A 22,900-nucleotide genomic window follows, 5' to 3' on the forward strand; every position below is an offset into this window, starting at 1 on the left:
CACGAGACAAATAAGCAACCGCGGCTTCAAAAACAAGCCCAATATTTTTTTGATGATTTATTATCATCAATATTATTTATTATCAATTATTACCAATAAACGAGCCTGCAACATATTAAACTGAAACTACTCTTTTATCTGAAAAGATTTTGAGGTCAAAAACTGGTTTTTCTTCCATTTAAAATAAAATAATGTATACATAACTATCAAATAAATGACATAAAAAAACGAAATGCCAAATAAATATTATAGAAAAAAATATAAAGTATTATATTAAATTATAATATATATTATATTTAAAAAGGAAATATTATATAATATTATTAAAAATATTATAAAAAAGATAAAAAATCATTAAGCTGTCATTTATGTGTATTGAAGTCAAAAGGTAATCTATTAATGTGGTCTAAGTTTAAATGTTAAAACAAGAAATACATTTTAAGACATCTTGCCATACCAGGCTATTAGAACCAAATGTATTTACTCCGTATTAGGATACGACTACTTGTTTTTTATTACAGCCCGACGCCCGTGATAATTAATACATTACAAAAACATTGTAAAAATTAGGCTAAAAGAAAGTCATCCCACTTTTCTACGTCTACTTCTATCATCGCTTGGATTACAGCGCCACGTGTCTTTTTGAATGTGATTTTTCTCCAATGAGGGGGAGGAACATTTGGCAAATTACGCTACAGCACTTATATTATTGCACTGGTTGGCTATTAACTGCGAGCAGACAGAATGTCAATCAATGCATTGGAGAATACGGTGAACATAAATAAAAAAATTTCCCTAACAAGCAACCATATTTTTTAAATAAGGCCAAAAAACCGCAAACCGCAACCAGGGATTTTGTGCTTCACATGTTTCCAGTTTTTCTGTCTCTGAAGTTTTAGGACAAGTTGAGGCATGTCAGTGAAACTATAGCTGTCATAGCTTTGGCTTTGAACGCAGAGTATTCTAGGACATCATACAGATTCTATCAGTAGACTGACAATGGAAGCTGAACATGACCACAAAGTGCCACTTCAGATATTTACATACAGTATATCTATCTATATATATATATATGTATAATCTCTCTGTTGAAGAGAGATTATGTATTCATGAAAAAAATTCAGTCTGCTGAAGCCTGTGCATTGTTTGCTGGAGTTCAAAGAAATTGGAAGTAATTCAACTTCTTGCACAGAATATTCAATAACAAATTAGTATAAGAATGAGTCTCAATTAGTTTTAAAATTCCTGGCATGAAATTTTGTGCCCAGCATAAATGAAATTTGTCTGTGGAAGCAATAAATGGCTAAAGGCTGCATGAGTCATTTCGGGTTCCCCTTGTTGAGAATTTTAGTTCCTCGTGATTGCATTAAAAAAGAAACACTGACAAAGCCGAAGGGTATTCGGCCCCATGAGAAATAGCCTAATAAGTGAACCAAAATGCTTGGGTAAAATATTGCCTAGTTTAAATTCTGTTTCACGGTTTGATTGTCAAATATTAGCTAAGAGAAACTTATTTTGAGTCCCTTGAAGGGAAATGTCGCTTTTGCATTTTTATTGTGTGCAAATACAGGAATTTGACAAAATCATTATGAAATGGGTAGTTGTGATTGGTCAATATAGCGTTTTATTTCACAAGCTCACATTCTGAAAGGATTTTCTTTTTAGTAATACGTGCAATTTGCATAATCACATTTTAAATGTTTAATGAAAATGTGTATATTTTTATTATGTACTAATCACTTGATAAAAGCAAAAAGGCACTTAAAAGCACTTAAAGATTGTGCTATATTTGTCATTTGTAAATGTAGCAATGACATTTAAGGCCCTTTAGCCACTGATTATAGGATAACCTTGCATTCCTTATTGTTTAATTCAAACTAAATTGTTGTTAATTAATGTGTAACTCATGAAGAACTTAACCATTTATTAACAATTACTGCATCAGCAACAAATGAACATTCGATATGATTCATAGAGTAAGTAATCAATAAATTGTTATCAGTTAAATGCGTCATATGTTAACTACCTAATAACTTATTTTATTAACTAATGAAGTAAATTCATATGTTAATTACCACATTGGGTCGAAGCCATGCCTTTTAACTTCCAGTTGTCTGCTTTAATCATTAGCTAATGATTTGCATGGGTATCATTATGTTATGACTTTACTTGTTGAGACACTCGACTAACTAACTAATTCAAAATCTATAACCACAATGACATATTACTTAACAATTAGTTAATAGTCATGTGCCTCAACAAGTAAAGTCATAACATAATGATACCCATGCAAATCATTAGCTAATGATTAATTAAAGCAGACAACTAGAAGTTTAAAGGCATGGCTTCGACCCAATGTGGTAATTAACATATGAATTTACTTCATTAGTTAATAAAATAAGTTATTAGGTAGTTAATATATTATGACGCATTTAACTGATAACAATTTATCGATTACTTAATCTTTGAATCATATCGAATGTTCATTAGTTGCTGATGCAGTAATCATTAATAAATAGTTTAGTTCATCATGAGTTATACATTAACTCATGATTATCTGTGCATTAGTTAAGCATTATTTAATGCATATTTGTGCACCCGTATTGTAAAGTGTTACCACAAAATCTTCTGCGATGCTAAAGTGATTTATTTTAAGCCTTGTCGTGATGCTAAACAGTTGATTGCATGAGTAATTGTGCAGTATATTCCATATTATGCATAAACGAGACATGTTTACTAAAAGCAATAGACTGTTGCATCTCTTGCGCAGTATGTGTTTTTTTTTCCCCCTTCAGTTGGTTTTAGGCACCTGCTTCTGCTGGTTGCCATGAGCAACTTGTTCAGTCAGATGTTCTCTTCTCTGCTAGTAATGTATGCATTTTGATGGGCCTTAAGATTGCAACTGTGTCATCAGAAATTACGTTTGCTAGTCAGCTAACACTTGCTAGTGCTAGCTTATCATAATGTGTTTTAGCAGATGCTGTTGGAAATGTGTGGCCAGCATATGTTCTGCTGATCTTAGTGAAAATAGTCATTTAACATTTTATAATTTATAACTTTATCCATTACATTCACTTTCTTTATGAAGAACAGATTTTTAAAAAAAAATATTGTTTAATTATATAAATCCTGGGGAAATTTATATTACAGTTTGCTATTACAGTTAAAACACATCATTCTGACTGAACACTGACCACCAACTCCCACACTGTAAATAAGTTGACTTAACTTAAAAAAATTGAGGAAACTTCAACTTTAATTTTACTGCCTTAAAATTATATAAATAATATATATTTTTAAAAAAGGTAAGTGAACTTGACAATTCATTTAACTTATTTTTTTAATTATCATTTACTTAAAAAATTGGTAACACTTTATTTTGATGGTCCCTTTTGAACATTCTGTTGACACTAAGTAATGTTGCAACTACATGTCAACAAACTGTACACTGTAAAAAAAAAAAAAAAAAAAAAGGTTGAGCGAACTTAAAAAATATATTTTACCAGCTTCAGCAGATTTTTGAGTTTGCTCAACTTATTTTTGTGGGAGATTCTCACATTTTTGTTGTATAAACTTAAAACGACAAGTTGAGAAAACTCAAAAATCTGCTAAAGCTGGTTGCCTTAAAATTTTAAGTTGGCTTTTTTTTACAGTTTATAAGTAACTTTGCAAGAACGTGTCAACTTAATTTAACCCTAACCCTACCAGTCAACTAATACACTGCTAACACTCTAATGAGAGTTAGTAGAAATGTAGGTGCAACATTACTTATAGTCAATAGAATGTGTTAAAGGGACCATCAAAATAAAGTGAAACCAAAAATTTTTAAGGCAACAGGTTTCCTCAATTTTTTTAAGTGAAGTCAACTTATCACTTTTTACAGTGCATAAACCATTGCACTGTTGACCAGGGATTGGATTGGCCACCATTGCATACGGGAGGTGCAATCATCGGTATGCAATAAGAATGAGAAAGGTTAATATTATATGTTTATTATTATTATTATTATTATTATTATTAAAAAATAGTTCCATTTGGATCACGAACAACCTATTACTGTAACCCTTTTTATTATTATATTATATTATATTATATTATATTATAACCTATTGCTGTAACTCTATATCAGTATTTTTTAAATTCCTTTTTATCTGTAAATTATCCTTGCCGTGTTGACATTTGCTAATCGCAAATTGTATTATATTGTATAATATATTAATATCATATTATATTAACCATAACCCTTTATATTATAGCATATTATACATTTATTCATTTTCTAAGCCACCTGTACTTATATTAATTGTATTATATTCTATTCTATTCTCCACACATCCATTTCCCAAACTGGTTGTACTTTATTATTTTATATTGTCATTTTATTCAACACTATATTTTATTGTTATACTTTTATATTTATTTTTTGGAATTTACTTCTAATTATTGTATTTTATACTTTTAGACACATATTTTTGACACCATCATTCACAATGCATTATATATTTATTTTTGCACTGTGCTTATTTTTTATGAATGTGTGAGAAGACAATAAAATGGAAAAATACTTCTTAGACTGCTGAAAAAGTAGACAGTCATTGTTTCACTTTCTAAAGCTCCTTATGCGGCAGCACATGTGGCCACTGGCTAGATAAGCCCCTCGGGAAACTTTTTCAGGACTGCCTCGGACAAGCATTGAACAGTCCCTTACCGCTGATAGATTGCCGATGCGATCTCCACCTCAGTGGACATCAGAGCCGCTTGTGATTAGTCATCCTGGAATGCTTGTCCTTGAGGTGACTTTCTGGAAAATGTGTGCCATATAAAACCTAGTAAAAGGGCCTGAAGCTAAGTTTAAAAGTCTGTGATGATGCTTTAGGTTTGAGCTCTTTCATTTATTGACATGATTTAGAATCAATGCTATTTATTTCTGCCCCATCCGCTATATCATTGACTCAACTAAACATTGACTGCTCAATCAACCAATAGCTCAGACAGAGTAGCTTGAATCTTTTGTTCTTTCGAGTCAATCCTTTTGGGACCCAAAACTCATTCTGTTTTATATTAAAGTATACCAATCTATTCACTTTCAAGTTTGTAATCTTCTCCAGACCAGTCTTTTAAGAGGGACCTCGGTAAGAGAAGACATCAGCGCTAAGACTCTGTTCCTGTGTTTGCTGCTATTGATTTCTGGAATCTCAACAACTCTTTATTGATCTCTCCGTTTGTGACCCCATCTGTTGACCCGCCTTTAGTTTTAAAGCAATTTGCCGCGGCGGTACCTCTGCTAAAACTCCTTCCTCAATTCTGTCGGAGATGATGAAGACTGCAGTTTTCAGGCTATTTTTCTGTCAACCAGGACCTTTATTTCATGTCATGTCAATGTCAGGAACCCAGAGAAACTTTTGTGGAGGGCAAAACAGATGAAAAACAAAAAACATAGACAGAACTCTTTAGAATGGAGTCTGTACACAACCATCCAGAATACCCTAGCAACAACTGACCAACATGATGATGATTTATTTTGTCTGTAAAAATGTAATTTATTTCATATTTCACAGATTTAATAATATAAAAGTAAAATAAAAACAATAAAATGATACATAATAGTAAGAAAAATATTAATATAAAATAATTTCCTTAAGATTAATTTTTGTAGTAATTTGTTATATAAATCATCATATGTGATTATGCATATGAATAATCAAGATATTTTTCACCGATGCAATTGTTTAACTATTGCAATTGTTCCGTGCAAAGCAAAGTGTATATTCAGATCATCTGATCTTCCTTTAGGATATTTTCCTGAGCCTTCAATATTTTCCACAGCCTCAAAGTATCTAGGAATTTATTTATTTATTTTTTTAACCCTGTGGCGTATATAAGATTCTGATCAAATTATTGCTCCAAAAAGCAACTGACCTATTTTCTCTGTAGTAAATCACGGGTAGAGCCGGCAGCAAAGACATATAGCATTTTTACTGCAACACTACAATCTGGTATTATGATTTTGTGATGAAACTGACACAGCCTGTGCTGACAGCATTTATGCATCATGCATCCATTCATATATTTGCAGCTGTATGTGGGATTTCTTTCATTTCTTACTTTAAATCTAGGGCGTTTGCAGATTAGATCATTCAGGTTGTTTTTCGCCTCTGTATGCCTCCAAAATGGCAATCAATAGAGTGCTGATTCAAAATAAGGGCTTTCTCCTCTCTATGAAAGAAGCCTTGACAGGAAATATGTCTCCTTTAGATGTTCCTTTCCTGTTGCCTTTGAGTGTGAACCCTAAAGCTGCGACAGTAAAAGGATTCATACAAAACAATTTATTTGCTGCATGTCATCTGTCTTTGGTAAGTAAATTTGGTGCAGGAAATATCTCGATAAAACACATTCTATGCACATGGTAATATATTTTCTTGAACCTTTTTTCACTCTCTTCCTACTTTTGTAGTTTTGCCATCAGCCTGAAAGATTTTTGTAATTCTAACTGCTCTTTTTTTTATATAATTGAGCATAAATTTAAAAATAATTTGTTTTTTTTGATTATATACATAAAATAGCATAATATAATGTTGGATTAGACCTGTACATATTTTAGGAATATTAATTTAATATAACAATTTGCATTAAGACCAAATAATGATCCAAGTTGGGAATAACAGTGTAGATGAGATGCATGTGTCACAGGTCGGGGTGGGTACCTGAATGACCGCCCGTCACCCCTGACTTGCACACCACTGTGAGGAGCTGCATCGCAGGACACAGCAGGCAGGACAACGACAGGTAGGTATAAAAATCTCTTTATTCACTTAAAAACATCTCTTTAAAACAATTACTGTAGTGGCTTCAACATTCTCTTCCACAGGATCCGGAGGGAGGGGGAAGTACATATGCGTCACAGCTTAAGCAGACTTCTTCACAGGCTTCTTCACCGAACGCTCACAGCTTTAACAGGCTCTTCACTGGACTCTCACAGCTTTAACAGGCTCTTCACTGGACTCTCACAGCTTTAGGAGGCTCTCCACTCACAGCTTTAGCAAGCTCTTCACTGGACTCTCACAGCTTTAGCGGGCTCTGCACTGGACTCTCACAGCTTTAGCAGGCTCTTCACTGAACTCTCACAGCTTTAGCAAGCCCTTCACTGGACTCTCACAGCTTTAGCAGGCTCTTCACCTTACAGCTTTAGCTGGCTCTTCACTGGACTCTCACAGCTTTAGCTGGCTCTTCACTGGACTCTGACGGAGAAGAGGGTACATATACCTCACAGCTTTAGCAGGCTCTTCACTGGACTCAGACAGAGAGAAGGGTACATCTAGCTCACAGCTTTAGCAGGCTCTTCACTGGACTCTCACAGCTTTAGCAAGCTCTTCACTGGACTCAGACAAAGAGAAGGGTACCTCTACCTCCCAGCTTTAGCTGGCTCTTCACTGGACTCCAACAGCTTTAGCAAGCTCTTCACTGGACTCTCACAGCTTTAGCTGGCTCTTCACTGGACTCTCACAGCTTTAGCTGGCTCTTCACTGGACTCTCACAGCTTTAGCAGGCTCTTCACTGGACTCTGACGGAGAAGAGGGTACATATACCTTACAGCTTTAGCTGGCTCTTCACTGGACTCTCACAGCTTTAGCTGGCTCTTCACTGGACTCTGACGGAGAAGAGGGTACATATACCTCACAGCTTTAGCAGGCTCTTCACTGGACTCAGACAGAGAGAAGGGTACATCTAGCTCACAGCTTTAGCAGGCTCTTCACTGGACTCTCATAGCTTTAGCAAGCTCTTCACTGGACTCAGACAAAGAGAAGGGTACCTCTACCTCCCAGCTTTAGCTGGCTCTTCACTGGACTCCAACAGCTTTAGCAAGCTCTTCACTGGACTCTCACAGCTTTAGCTGGCTCTTCACTGGACTCTCACAGCTTTAGCTGGCTCTTCACTGGACTCTCACAGCTTTAGCAGGCTCTTCACTGGACTCTGACGGAGAAGAGGGTACATATACCTCACAGCTTTAGCAGGCTCTTCACTGGACTCTCACAGCTTTAGCAGGCTCTTCACTGGACTCTGACAGAGAAGAGGGTACATATACCTCACAGCTTTAGCAGGCTCTTCACCTCACAGCTTTAGCTGGGTCTTCACCTCACAGCTTTAGCTGGCTCTTCACTGGACTCTCACAGCTTTAGCAGGCTCTTCACTGGACTCTGACGGAGAAGAGGGTACATATACCTCACAGCTTTAGCAGGCTCTTCACCTCACAGCTTTAGCTGGCTCTTCACCTCACAGCTTTAGCTGGCTCTTCACTGGACTCTCACAGCTTTAGCAGGCTCTTCACTGGACTCAGACACAGAGAAGGGTACATCTAGCTCACAGCTTTAGCTGGCTCTTCACTGGACTCTCACAGCTTTAGCAGGCTCTTCACTGGACTCTGACGGAGAAGAGGGTACATATACCTCACAGCTTTAGCAGGCTCTTCACCTCACAGCTTTAGCTGGCTCTTCACTGGACTCTGATGGTGAAGAGGGTACATATACCTCACAGCTTTAGCAGGCTCTTCACTGGACTCTGACGGAGAAGAGGGTACATATACCTCACAGCTTTAGCAGGCTCTTCACTGGACTCAGACAGAGAGAAGGGTACATCTAGTTCACAGCTTTAGCTGGCTCTTCACTGGACTCTCACAGCTTTCAGCGTCTTCTACAACTGGGTTCAAACAGAGAGAAAGGTGAGTATTTTCAACCACATCAGCGGGCATTCACAGCTTTTAGCGGCTTCGGTTACTGCATGTAAACAAAGAGGAAGACGAGTGCGTTCTCTAGGACCACCGATGCCTTCCGCAATTCGATCCCACACTAGTGTTTCACTTCAACCCACACGAGTAATCACACGTGAATATATATAAAGCACTGCAAATCTCACAACTCACAGAGAAGACGCAGGCATGGGGTCTCGTCCACCACTCGTTGATGTGAAGCTAGATGGAGGGCAGCTGTGAGGCGCAAATCACTCAATGCAGTAATAAATCCTCCACGGGAAATTCCAATCCTCATACAACTCCTTCAATCTCTCACTTTCCCCTTCAACCCGTCCTTCTCCTTGTCCAGATCCAAATCTCTCTCTTCTTCTTCCACACGAATACGCGACCGCCTCCGAGCGCCCCGAGCGCCTCGAGCACTTCCGAACTCCTTGAGCCCTTCGAGCGCTTCCGAACTCCTTGAGCCCTTCCCAACTCCTCGCGCCTCTCTCCCCTGACCTCCTTCAACTGAGTCACAATGCCCTCTTATACTCCCCTACTCCAGCACACGCCCCAATCACCACTCTATTCCTCTCACTCCCGCACCTGATCGCAATTCCAGTCATTAATTCCGTCATTTGCCCATACACCCGGAACCGGCAACCTCCTCGGTCCCCCACTGCAAGTGTCCCCTGCGGAAACTCGGGCTCCATTTAAGGTTCCTGCCTGCACAAAATTCGTCACCCGTGACACATGCTTCTACTTTTTGTTGTATAAACTTAAAACAACAATGTACGGTGGCTGAGAGAAAACACATGCAAATAGAAAAAGCTCCAAAACATTACGAAAAAATCTTCATCAGTTTGACAACACGTGCTGCAAATAGCTACTCAAAATACAGAAAAGCTCTGCAAATACTCGCATCATAACCAGAAACATGTTGCAAATATGCAAAACATGACCAAATACAGAAAAGTGCTGCAAGTAGCACAGACCAAAATGGAAATTTTTCAACGGGACCCTAACAACCCTTACGAAAATTAAGCATGGGTAAAAGCAGGGGTGCCCAATCCTGCTTCTGGCGATCGACTGTCCTGCAAAGTTCAGCTCCAACTCTAAACAAACACACCTGAAGCAACTAATTAAGGTCTTCAGAAAAACCATGTTTTTGGGCATATTGATTACCATTTGTTAGGTTAGGTTAGGTTAACTTTTATTTGTCTCCCATTGGAGAAATTTGGCTTGGACAAAGGGCGTGCTGCACAACATAAAACATAGACATAAAGGATATTTTAAACATGGAAAATACTCAAAATGCAGTACAATTTAACCAGGTGAACTTATGTAGATAACATCCCCGCCCTAGTCCCCCCCCCCCAAACCCTCAAAGTACATTCCCTTTTGATCATTTAAAAAGTAACTGACAACGGGATAAATGAATATTTTTACCTATTGTACCTGCACAATGGGACCCTAAACCTCATCAGCCTATACTCAGGGTAAAGCACATGTGTTTTGTCAGATAAAATACTTCTAGCTTGTTTGCATATAGCCTGCTCAAACAACTCCCGTGGATTAAGGGGAGCGGGAATACCCATAATTTTACCCGCTGTCCTAACTACGCTGGAGATCTGTGCTTTAGATTTAACTGTTAAATTACCAAACCAGCTAGTCATGCCATACCTCAATATCGATTTAATTGCTGCTCTGTAGAAAATCAACATAATATGTTTACAAACACCAAATAATCTAAGTCTGCACAAGAAATGAAGGCGCTGGTGAACTCTGGCACAGACACTTGCCACCTGTGTACGCCAGCCCAAATCGCTATCAATGTGGACTCCAAGATATTTAAATGAGCTCACCTGCTCGATCTCATGGCCATTAATGGCCACAGGGTCATAATCCCCTACTGAGCCAGGGTCCACCAGCATTTCCACAGTCTTACTTATATTAATATGCAATTTATGTGCATCACACCAGGCCACAAGGTTTTCTACCGCTGCATAATGAGTGTTCAAATTGAAGTAGGCCAAGTAGAACAGTATCATCGGAGAATTGTATATCCACAGTTGTACAAATACCATGGTTAACTTATGGTTAGTGTAGTAAAACCATGCTTTAACTATAACCATTTATTTATTTATTGCAGCTTGTTTCTATGTTTGATTGTGTTGAGTATCTGCAGCACATTTCTGTATTTGCAGAACGTTTCTGTATTTGGTTGTGTTGTGAGTATTTTTAGTGCGTTTCTGTTAGGGCTGGGTTTTGACACATTTCACATTTCGATTCGATTCAATATCGATTATTTTGGATATATATCAAGTACAGTACATGCCAAATTTTCAAGGAAAAAAATTCTCTCAACTAATGCTGTAAAATATACATGAGTCAGTTGGTACTACATTACTATAATATTGAAGGTTAAAATTGACTGATTTCTTAAAATTACACTTAATGAAGTTTTTAAAATAAAGTTACAATTACATAATATTTCTACTTCAATTTGTTTGTTTTTTGTTTTTTTTAGTTTAAAAAAAAACAAAAAACATAATGGTTGGATTTCCAAAATAACTACCAAAAACATGGATTTATTCAGACATAAATTAAACATTGAAGAACAGTAAAATTTATAATGAATATGTTACATGGTGCATATATTTAGCAAAATGCCCCTCTCTAGAGTTTATTTTCTATCTGACTAATGAGTTTATGGTCACCGAATATGTCTTTTTCTGAGGTAAATGTGACGTTAAGTGACATTGTTTACAATCCATTATATTGACGTCTTTGCATGGCTGAAACACTGATTGAGCGATTACTTGAGACAGGATATGGATTGTAAAGTTGTACTCTTTCTTTTAACTTACCTTTGGATGTTTAGTCATGTTTATTTTGTGCTGAAACCGGTATTAATGTGGAGGAGATGATCGGTTCACGTGCGCTATGCGCTGCTGATCTGTCAATCCACATTAAACGGCGCCAAAACGGCATTTACTGTTTGAATACTGCAATACAATGGACATAATTTGAAATCTGAGACTTTGTTTCATATTAAACGTACCAAAGCATTTATTGGATGGGAAGTGCCCGTCAACGTTCCGTCCATTAACTGAAAACAGACTAGACTAATCGATTCTTGGGATTTAAGAATCAATATCGTTCTGTAAAATTGAGAATTGATTAATATCGAGATATATCGATATTTTTTTACCCAGCCCTAGTTTCTGTATTTGGTTGTGTTGTGAGTATTTGCAGTGTGCTTCTGTATTTGCAGCGTGTTTCTGTATTTGGTTGTGTTGTGAGTATTTGCAGCGTGCTTCTGTATTTGGTTGTGTTGTGAGTCTTTGCAGCACATTTATATATTTGCAGCGCGTTTCTGTGTTTGGTTGTGTTGTGAATATTTGCAGCACATTTCTGTATTTGCTGCATGTTTCTTTATTTGGTTGTGTTTTGAGTGTTTGTAGCACGTTTCTGTATTTAGTTGTGTTGTGAGTATTTGCAACGCATTTCTGTATGGTTGCATTGTGGATATTTGCAGCACGTGTTGTCAAACTGATGACTTTTTCTTAATTTGCTAGTGTTTTTTCTGTTTGCATGTGTTTTTTCATTTGCAGAGCGTTGAGCTCTCTTGGCCACTGTAGTATGTTGGGGGTGCAAGAGTTTTGAATCCTTCAAAATTGTTCACAGACAAAAAAGGTTGAGAAACTCTGCTCTATTGATTGCATAAATAGTGCTTATTTCTAATACCAAAACAATAACTTAATAAAAATAGAAAATAAATTGTTACTTCAATGGAAATAAATTAACCAAGACGGATGCCCTTTCAATATTCCACTCGTACTGCGTCTGTAAGACGCTGTATGGGAAAAACTCCTTTTTTCCTCTTCATCTCAAGCCTTTTCAATCACGCAGTGAAACTGCACGTCCATTGGTTCGTGCAGTGCAATAAAATCGAACCAATGGCTCGCCGGCGGTGCTGAGTGAGCCTATGGCTATGCAGCCAAATGCCAAAATGGCTTCGCCTCAGCATCTCAGATTTCTTCTCTTCAGCAACGGAGATTCTTCCTCGCTGACTCTTCGCTGATGCCGAGATTCGCCGTTGAAATGCCTCAGCAGCCGAATTGGACCTCTTGCAGCTCGCAGTTCTTGGGTCTATCCCCTGCCGCCATCCGGCGACATTCTAAAATGCATGGATGCGGCTCTATCCCCTCTGCGACAGATGGGAATCTGCATCCTGAACTACCTCGATGACTGGCTCATTCTGGCCCAGTCAGAGACAGTTTCAACTTCACGCAAGACCCTCTTCCTCAGCCACTTAGATTGCCTGGGGCTCAGGGTCAACTTTGCCAAGAGCATACTGTCACCCAGCCAACGAGTGTCGTTCCTGGGAACAGTTATCGACTCAGTGCAGATGACAGCAACTGTCTCAGCGGAACGAGCCATGAGGATTCAGTGCCGCGTGGCCTCCTTCAAGGAAGGGACCGTCCAACCGCTCAAGGTTTTCCAGAAAATGCTGGGCCTTATGGCAGCAGCTTCGCCAGTACTTCAGTTGGGCCTGCTTCACATGCGGCCCATCCAGTTCCGGCTGAAGCAGAGGGTTCCATCTGCGGCTTGGCGTCACGGTCGCCATCGCATAACGGTGACTCGGGCCTGTGTATCAGCCCTGACCTGTTGGAGGGACCCCCTCTGGCTGAAGCAAGGTGCTCTCCACTTCGTTCAGAGCTCAGGTCACAGTGCTTTCTGCGCTTTCCCCTTCAACGGATTACCAGGAATTGTCCCTGCTCTGGCCCGTCAGGGCCCTGACGGTATACATCGAGCCCTGTACTCATACAGGAGATCGGAACAGCTTTTTGTCAGCTTCGGTAACCGCGCTAAATGTCGCCATGTTACGAAGCAAAGAATTTCCAGGTGGTTAGTGGATGCTATCACCCTAGCATACTCCTCCTTGGGCTTGCAGTGCCCCATTGGAGTCAGAGCCCATTCCACCAGAGGCATTGCCTCTTCCTGGGCATGGTCCAGCGGGGTGTCCATTTCGGAAATTTATGAGGCGGCCAGCTGGTCCTCGCCATCCACATTTGTAAGGTTTTACAACCTGGACGTCCACGCCTTGCAGGCCAGAGTCCTTTCTGCTTAGTTCGCCGCCTCCAGCTAGTTAATCAGTCTTATGGGTTCACTTGACCAACATTGTTCAAGTCCCTCCTTCACATGGACGGTCCATATTGTATAGACACCAAGTATCAACTATACGTGACGACACCCAGGCCACGGATGACCCTGATGGCTCAGCCTGTGCTTGGTGTATTTTATTAACTCCCCTGGGTCTTACTCCCACGTGAGTCATAGTTTTGAGATGCAGTATGAGTGGAATATCGAAAGGGAACGTATTCTGTTACTATCGTAACCTCGGTTCCCTGAGATATGGGAACGAGTACTGCGTTCCTGGCCGTGCTATGAGCTGCACGCCTCAATCGCTTCATTCGAAGAAATCTGAGATGCATAGCCATAGGCTCACTCAGCGCGGCCGCCGAGCCATTGGATCGATTTTATAGCACTGTACAAACCAATGGACGTGCAGTTTCACTGCATGATTGAAAAGGCTTCAGTTGAAGAGGAAAAAAGGAGTTTTTCCCATACAGTGTCTTACAGATGCAGTACTCGTTCCCATATCTCAGGGAACCAAGGTTACGATAGTAACCGAGTTTATTCATTTAAAAATTTGACAAACTGAGACATTTTTTTTACTAATGTTTCCAGTCAAGACTTGGAGAAACTGGTTCATGCCTTTATCACCAGCAGGGTGGATTATTGTAATGGTCTCCTCACCGGCCTTTCAAAGAAGACCATTAGACAGCTGCAGCTCATCCAGAATGCTGCTGCCAGGATTCTGACTAGAAAATTTGAGCATATTACACCAGTCCTCAGGTCCTTACACTGGCTTCCAGTTACATTTAGGATTGATTTTAAAGTACTTCTACTCGTTTATAAATCTCTAAATGACCTAGGACCTAAATACATTGGAGATATGCTCACTGAATATAAACCTAACAGACCACTCAGATCATTAGGATCGAGTCAGTTAGAAATACCAAGGGTTCACACAAAACAAGGGGAGTCTGCTTTTAGCTATTATGCTGCCCGCAGTTGGAACCAGCTTCCAGAAGAGATCAGATGTGCTAAAACATTAGCCACTTTTAAATCCAGACTCAAAACTCATCTGTTTAGCTGTGCATTTGTTGAATGAGCACTGTGCTACGTCCGAACTGATTGCACTATGTATAATCACTTTCTATTCTTAAATGTTTTAAATTCTTTTAAAATCAATTTTTAAATCACTTTGTTTTTATTGTTGTGATTTTTATTATTTTTAATAATGACTATTTCACTTCCTTTTATGTAAAGCACTTTGAATTACCATTGTGTATGAAATGTGCTATATAAATAAACTTGCCTTGCCTTGCCTTGCCTAATGTCAGAATTCTTAAAATGTGGATCTTCAATATGGCATTGCATTCCGTTGTTGATGCTTACAGGCAACAAATAATATTTTTTGATGCATGAAAACTGAATAAAAATTATTTTATGAGGGCTGTTCTCCTGAGAAAAAAGATTTTATAATGATTTCCAGGATGTACTGTGACCGAGAAAAAGCTTTTTTAATGGTTTATTCAGTCATCTCTGTATTATTAACCATTATGTTGTCATCCTATGTACATCATGTGGGGAAAAAAGATTTGTTACCCTGAGGCAACACGATGCAACGGTGGGTTAACTCACTTTCCTTTTTCAGTACTCGTCAACACCCTCCAAACCCTCTCTGTCCTTTGGGATTTCCTCTTTGATTTTCTGCTCTGATCCTGCAGCTCTGTTTCTCACAACATGTTAAGAAACCAGGGCGTAAATAGAAAGAACAGCATAGAAGACATCCTCCATTCTCCAGGAGGGAACAGCAGAGCACTTGCTATTTACAGCACGTTCACCTTCATCTGATTGACGGTGGAGATGTCGGAGAGACGGCAGCACTTCGTCCAGTTCACAGACGTTGGGCTGCTCCTGTGGAGAGAGTGAATTATTATGACAGGTTGAAAGCGGCCGCTCAGGCATGAATGCATTATGCTGACTCTGCAGTTGCCCTTCTCTTGTCTCTGTCTCTCTTTGTCTGTTGTCTTCTCTCTCATTCTGAGCTTCAGACAGGTAGCCCTTATCTTTGATGAGCACAGGAAACTCTAATAATAATGCAGGATGTTGTACCTGTATGATTAGAAACAGTCTTTGTGTCTGCCGTTATCTGTTTTGCCACTACTGAACATATTCTTCTGGATATGCAGAACTCTTACAGTGTCTTTGTAGTATTTTTCCCCCCTGAGGTCTGTTTATAATGTTAGTCTAGGTTTCTTGCTCCAAAAATAGTTTTGATTTTAATTTTGCATGATTATTTTCTACCCTCCCACTAGTTTCATTAAAAAGTCTGGTTCACATTGCAGTTTGCGAGGTGTTTACACAACACCATTTTCATCTAAAGCAGAAAACTTTTTTATGCATTTTGGCCACTTGTTTACACAACAGCAGCGTTTTGGGGGTGTGAAAATGCTAACTTTTGAAATCAGGTTTACCATTATCGTCTACAAGTAAACTACAAAAACACGAATTTGTGAAAACGGTGACATTGTGCATGTGTATTATGTATTCAGTCTGGCCTGGCATGCATAATACAGAGTTTTTAGTTGTTTTCGTTGATCTATTTGGACAGGGATCATTTTGACAATGTTGTCGTCTGTACACGAAACCTTTCAAAAACACAAAGGAAAAACTTTTACATCTTTAGTACATCGTTTTTGTGGTAGATGAGTCGACCATCTGACACTTGACCAGAAGTTTCTTGACTTATGTTCCATTTTTTATGGATGGGTTTATGTGAAATAGATGTTTCACAACCATAAACTGCTGTGGGGGGAGAAGAAAAGCAATAAAAAAACAACTAATATTATCTAATTGGCTGCTATTTTGTTTTCAGTGTGGACAGACATATGTCTGGTTATTACTCAGTGTAAGACTTGATGACTATGACTGGCCTCTTCAAGAGTTCAGTACCGAATATGTACTGTTTAAATGTATGAAGTTGGTAAGATTTAAAAAATTGTTTTTTTTTAAAAAGTCTCTTACGCTCACCAAAGCCGGATTTATTTGAATGCAAACGTAAAACGTAAAATTATATTATTTTATTATTCAAATATTATTTTAGAGATATTAGTAGTTAATATTAATAGAGATATTATTAACATTTAAAACCGCATTTAAAACATTAATACAATTTAAATTTGAACAATATTCAAAAATGTAGTTTTTATATTTATGATGGCAAAGCTGAATTTTCAGCATTATTATTCCAGTGTTAAGTGTCCCACAATCTTTTAGAAATCATTCTAATGTGCTGATTTGCTGCTCAAGTAAAATTTCTTATTATTATCAAAGTTGATAGTTGATAGACAGTTGTGCTGCTTATTTCATTTATTTATTTATTTATTATTATTAATTTATTATTTTTTTTGGAGGAAACCATGATACATTTTCCCAAGATTCTGTGATGAATAGAATGTTAATATTCTAAATGTCTTTGTTGTCTTTTTTTTTAATCAATTTAATGCATCATTGCTGAATAAGAGTATTAATATCTTTTAGGAAAGGAAATCCTGTTTTCCGTGATACACCCTGATACACAGGAGACAGTGGCGCTCATGAGAGATCTTTCAGAAACTTAGAGATCTTTCAGAAACATCTCTTTCTTAGAATAATTAGGTTGCGCAGTTGCTCCAGGGCCTCACAGCGATCACAGGCTCATCCTGATGTGCATTTCCCAACCTACACACGTCATACTCATCTGGCTGGAACATGGAACTGTAAATATTATATCAGATGTTTTAAAGAAATAATAAATCACTTTGACACTGCTTAACAAAGCTTATTAGACAAACACTTGCAGAATTAGCATAATGAATTCTCAACTATTAGTATATAGTGGATACCACTTAATATACAAAGTACACACATTGTGTAAACACGTGATGCTATTTGGTTAATTTCAAAGTCACGATTATTGTCCCTTGCCTTAGTCTAACAAACTGCTAGATCTCCACTACGTTTAAAATGCAGAAACTGAAGTATTCATGCAAATGGATTGCACTGTGGATAATGCTAGCCCAGCTGTTTAGCTATTACTGAATACTGCATATTTTGAGAAATTTGTCATTCAGACATACTAAGTGGCATATGCACATTTCATTATGTTTACTGCACACATTTCTATTTCCAAATGCTGAGTGCAGCATCACTGACAGATGGAGGACACACAGTGCTCTTTACACTGACAGAACAGCAAATTTATCTTTGTAGTGCATCTTACAAATTTCAGCTGTTTAAATTGTTTTAGAATCGAGAGAATCTGGCCTCCATTTCTCAAAGCCTGCATCTCTAAAAGAACATTTTGTTCCAGTCAGGAGGGCATGTACAGTTCATGACATGATTTTTAGATGTGTGGACACCAGACCGATGCTAAGACATTTCCCATGGGCTGATAATACACGGGGCAACTTTTTGAGCATTTTTCCTGGGCAAATATTTTTGAGCAACGTTGCTTGGGCACTTTCCCATTGAGAATGAGTAACAAATTTCTTTTAGGATATTTTAGATCAGTCGTGGGCTCTGTGTCTCACCTGGTTGTGCATTGACGGCAAAATTTCCCAAAGTTGCCTAGCAACATTGCTCAAAAAGTTGCCCAGTGTATCATTAGCCTTACAATGACATAACTACCGTAGTACAATGCTTTGTTGAAATGAAGTAGCTAGTTGTGACTGTCTCCTAAAACCGTAGAAATGTGATTGCATCTCTGTTGTTTGAACCACATTGTTTCAATAATATATCACTGAAGTAATAACTTCTGCAAATTAATTGATTCAAGATCGCAATTAGTGTCAGATTATTATAGTTTATTTATACAAAACAACAGTAAGCCCTTAGTTTTTAATCATGTTTATATGCAGTATGTAATTGGTGTACACTTTACTCCTGTATACAGGTGGTTCATTCAGTAAGTTCAATGTGAAATCTGATATTCCATTCCTGAGATCCAGCTGTCATCTGTTTTGTGGCTTGTTTAATCATGTCTCACATAACTCGTCAGTCAGATTGCTTAGAAGAAGAAAAGTACAGCTCTCCTAAAAAAAATCTGCATGATTTGAGGTATAATTCATGTCAGTAGAACAAACGATGCATGACAAGTTGTGAGCCGAAGTTTAATGCTCAAGGTTAGGAGTTTGCTCAAATCCAGTAATTAAAACCAAAAGGGTTTAAAATGGATTAAAATGGTGTTTTACCTCATTATAGGATTAGTGTTTTGAAAATCCACTTCTGTGAATTATAGCAATGAGCAAAATGTCACTGTCTCAATAATAGAACAGGAGGAAGCTGCAAACACAGCAGAGAAGACATCAACTACACTACACACTGACCGTCCAGCGGTCTGAATTTGATAAATGTCTTTGTCTTCATTGAATGCTTTCCATTGTGCCTGCACATTACTGAAGCATAGTAAAATAACTCACAGCGGCTGTTGTTTGCTCCCCCGCCTCGAGTTGGAAGGGCTTTCCTCCTCCGTTTGATGTGTTACTTGCACACATTTCATTAAGAGCCCGAGTGCTCCGTTCTCTTTCATGAGTTCATGTTTATTAAAGCCATACGCTGAGGCACAGAGGCTTTACAGCAAAATAAATCGAGGTAGGCTGCAGCTGGGTCTTGATTTACCATCAGGTTATTTTCTAGGAAAGACCTCATGGACTTTTTGATTAATCCACAAAGATGAACTACTTCCACGCTCAGACAAAATGAAGCAAGTCAGTTCCCTTGGCGGCCATCATGGTAATGTCCCCAGTCAGCTATTCCACTAAAGCTCCTATCTTCTTGAAGGGGGAAGCACCGAATTTTCCAAAAAATGCTAAATCACTAATAAAATCTGCCAAAGTTATTACAGATTTTCTACGTCTCTGCGCAAATCAAGCTAAAATAACAGTATTTTACTGGTCAGTTGAGCTAATGCACATACAGTGCCTTTGTCAATAAGGTAATTGGCCATTTCAGCTGAATGTTGAGTTTTCCTTTTACTATAATTGCCATATTGAACACTGTGATTCCTCCTATTCATTTTCCACAAATGGTCAGTTTCTTTCTGCTTATATTGTTCCTGAGATGATATGTAGAAAGGCTGATTTTGTCTGTACACAAAGCTCAGCACTTAAGAGTGTAGTTCACACCAGAATGATTAAAAAAAAGTATTATAAAAGTATAATAAATCATTATTTGTATGAGTAATAGGTTTTCTGAGAGATTTTTGTGCTCAGCCCAACGCTCTGTTGTGTGTTTTACAAGATGAATAGAGGTATCTGATTTATTAACAAACTGTTCTTTTGAATTCAGAATGTTTGGAACATAACTCATGAGTCATAATGACCACCATTATGATGCTTTTATGATGCTTTTTTTTAGCTTGAAAATTTGTGATTGAGAAGGGTATCATTCAAATGAGAGAGGGTGAGTAAGTGATTACAGATTTTTTTTAATTATTATTGGGTGAGCTATCCCTTTAAATATTATGCAAATTAACTATTTATTTTCCATATTAAATCACATTCTGCTTTTTTGTTGGACTGAGTGTTGTAAACTAAAATATGTGTTTATAATGTTTGTTCTATATGTTTTTGTTTTATTTACCTTTTTTCTTTTTATTTATTTTGTATTTTCTTTTTATTATTATTATTATTTTTATTATTATTATTTTTTTTTTTGCAGTGTGACATGTACACTGATGCAAAGTGTGTGTGTGTGTGTGTGTGTGTGTGTTTTCTCTCTCAACAATGCAATTTTGACCTGGTGTAACTTGTTTTCCGGAGAATACAGTATCACTCTCTTGTAAAACATCTGTGAAGAAAATCAAAATCTCTCAGAACATAACCAATGCATGGCATCTAGCATGCCTGGTCCTGTCAGAGGTGATTGGCTGTAGATTGCAGTTCTATAGATCTTGCTGATGGTGGAAGTACTTGGCTTTCTATATAGAGATCTTCTTACATCATGTGTCGGGGGAAATGGTAACAAGTGTAGGGTTGCTATAGCGGTGTGATTGCATCATTCACAGCACTGGCTGATGAAGGATTTTCCATAGCAAGCTGTATTATTACTCAAATGTAAGGTCTGTTTATTTTTCTAGATTTTTTCTTAGCAGTTTGCTCTGGTAGTTTTAGTGTGTGCAATTTCACCTTGGGTAGGAAGAGAATCGGTGCATTATGAAATTTTCTCTATCCATTCACAAGGGCTCCTACCCTGTCGCACTTCCCCTTTCTCTGCTTCTCAGTTTCCCACTGACTCGTTCACCTGTTCTTTGAGGTTGTGCCCAGTGCCTGCACTTTATGTATACAGGCTGCGGGATTTTAGCGTCATGCTGATGCTGAACGCCTTTGATCTCTTGGACTGACCCCAGAAAGAAAGGCGTGTGCTTTTGAAATACTGCATTCTGCCAGCATTCCCATGATCAACAGCTCAGAACATTTCCAGTTTTGTTATGACCTCCGAACAAACAACTCAAACCTTACGGCATGAAAGTACAGGGTAATATTCTGGAGATTTCATGGCTTTTAAAGACAGGAGAGTTTCAGTATACTATCGGATTTTAAAAAGGATTCTTTGGTGGTGGATGCCATGCATGCATTTAATTTCTGTAAAATGAATTTCTGCTGTCTGCTGAAGCTATAGATAGCTTTTTGTATTAAATTTGATGGCTCTGGGTGGATGCCCATTCAAAGACAAGATCTGGTAGAGAAGCCTCTCATTCAGAAGTGGCACCATGTGGATATAAATGGCACAGAAAATAGGTACTAAAACTAGCAGCAATAGGCCGTATTGCCTGAATCTCTCTCAGGGGACCGTGAGTTATGTGACGTGAGGAGATCTAATTCAGAAAAGCTATTTGTTGGAATGGAAATTGCTACATCTCTGGGTCAATGTCCAACAGTCTACAGAGGGTTTGACAAAATTGATCAGTGTGTTCACTAGACTACTGTATATTTTTCGGATTTTCTCTTTTCAGTTGTTTTTTAAAAACCTTTTAAAAGTTTCTTGCATAATATATTACCATTCAAAAGATTTTTAAAAGTCACTCACCAAGGCTGTAATTTATTTGATCAAAAATACAATAAAAAATAGCAATATTGTGAAATGTTATTACAATTTATAACAGCTGTTTTTTTTTTGTTTGTTTTTTTATTTGTTTTTAAATTTTATTTATTCCTGACTTTTCATCAGGTGTTTCAGAAATCATAAATGCTGATTTAGTGCTCAGGAAGCATTTAAACATTTCTTATTTGTATCAATGTTGTAAACAGTTGTACTGCTTAATGTTTTTGCGGAGATATATATATTTTTCAGGATTCTTTTATGAAGAGAAAATTCAAAATAACAGCAATATCAATTTGTAACATTATAACAAATCGACTTTTCATCGATTTAATGTGTTCTTGCTAAAAAAAAAAAAAAAAAAAAAATATATATATATATATATATATATATATATATATATATATATATATATATATAAAACAAAAACACACTGATCCTTTTGAATGGTAGTACATAAGGGATAGTTCACCCAAAATGAAAATTCTGTCACTAATTACTCACCCTAATGTCGCTCCAAACCCGTAAGACCTTTGTTCATCTTCGGACAACAAATTATGACATACAAGGCTGCAGGCAATGAAAAAATGATTAATGCTTAAATTTGATCTGTAATGAATTAAGGAGGAGCTCGCGCTTGATTCCATTCATATGTAATACGATTTCAAGTCAATAATAGAATCCATCAAAGAGCAAAAAATCTCAATTCTTGAAATTTGTTTGCTATGTATCCAAATACAAGGATTACATGCTGAGATACTAGCAATCATCTTTTATTCTTATAAAGTACAAAAAAGTGCTCAGTGCAAATTAAAATCAACAGATGTTTCGTCACGCAGGACCTTCCTCAATGTTCACATACTATAGAAAATAGTTTACAATTTATCTGTACAAGTTTATTATATAGCTGGCTATACTATAATGCAATACTTGCAATTTTAGGCTTTAACTTTGGCC

This window comes from Onychostoma macrolepis, chromosome 14 (genome assembly GCF_012432095.1).
Source record: "Onychostoma macrolepis isolate SWU-2019 chromosome 14, ASM1243209v1, whole genome shotgun sequence".
NCBI classification, from domain to species: domain Eukaryota; kingdom Metazoa; phylum Chordata; class Actinopteri; order Cypriniformes; family Cyprinidae; genus Onychostoma; species Onychostoma macrolepis.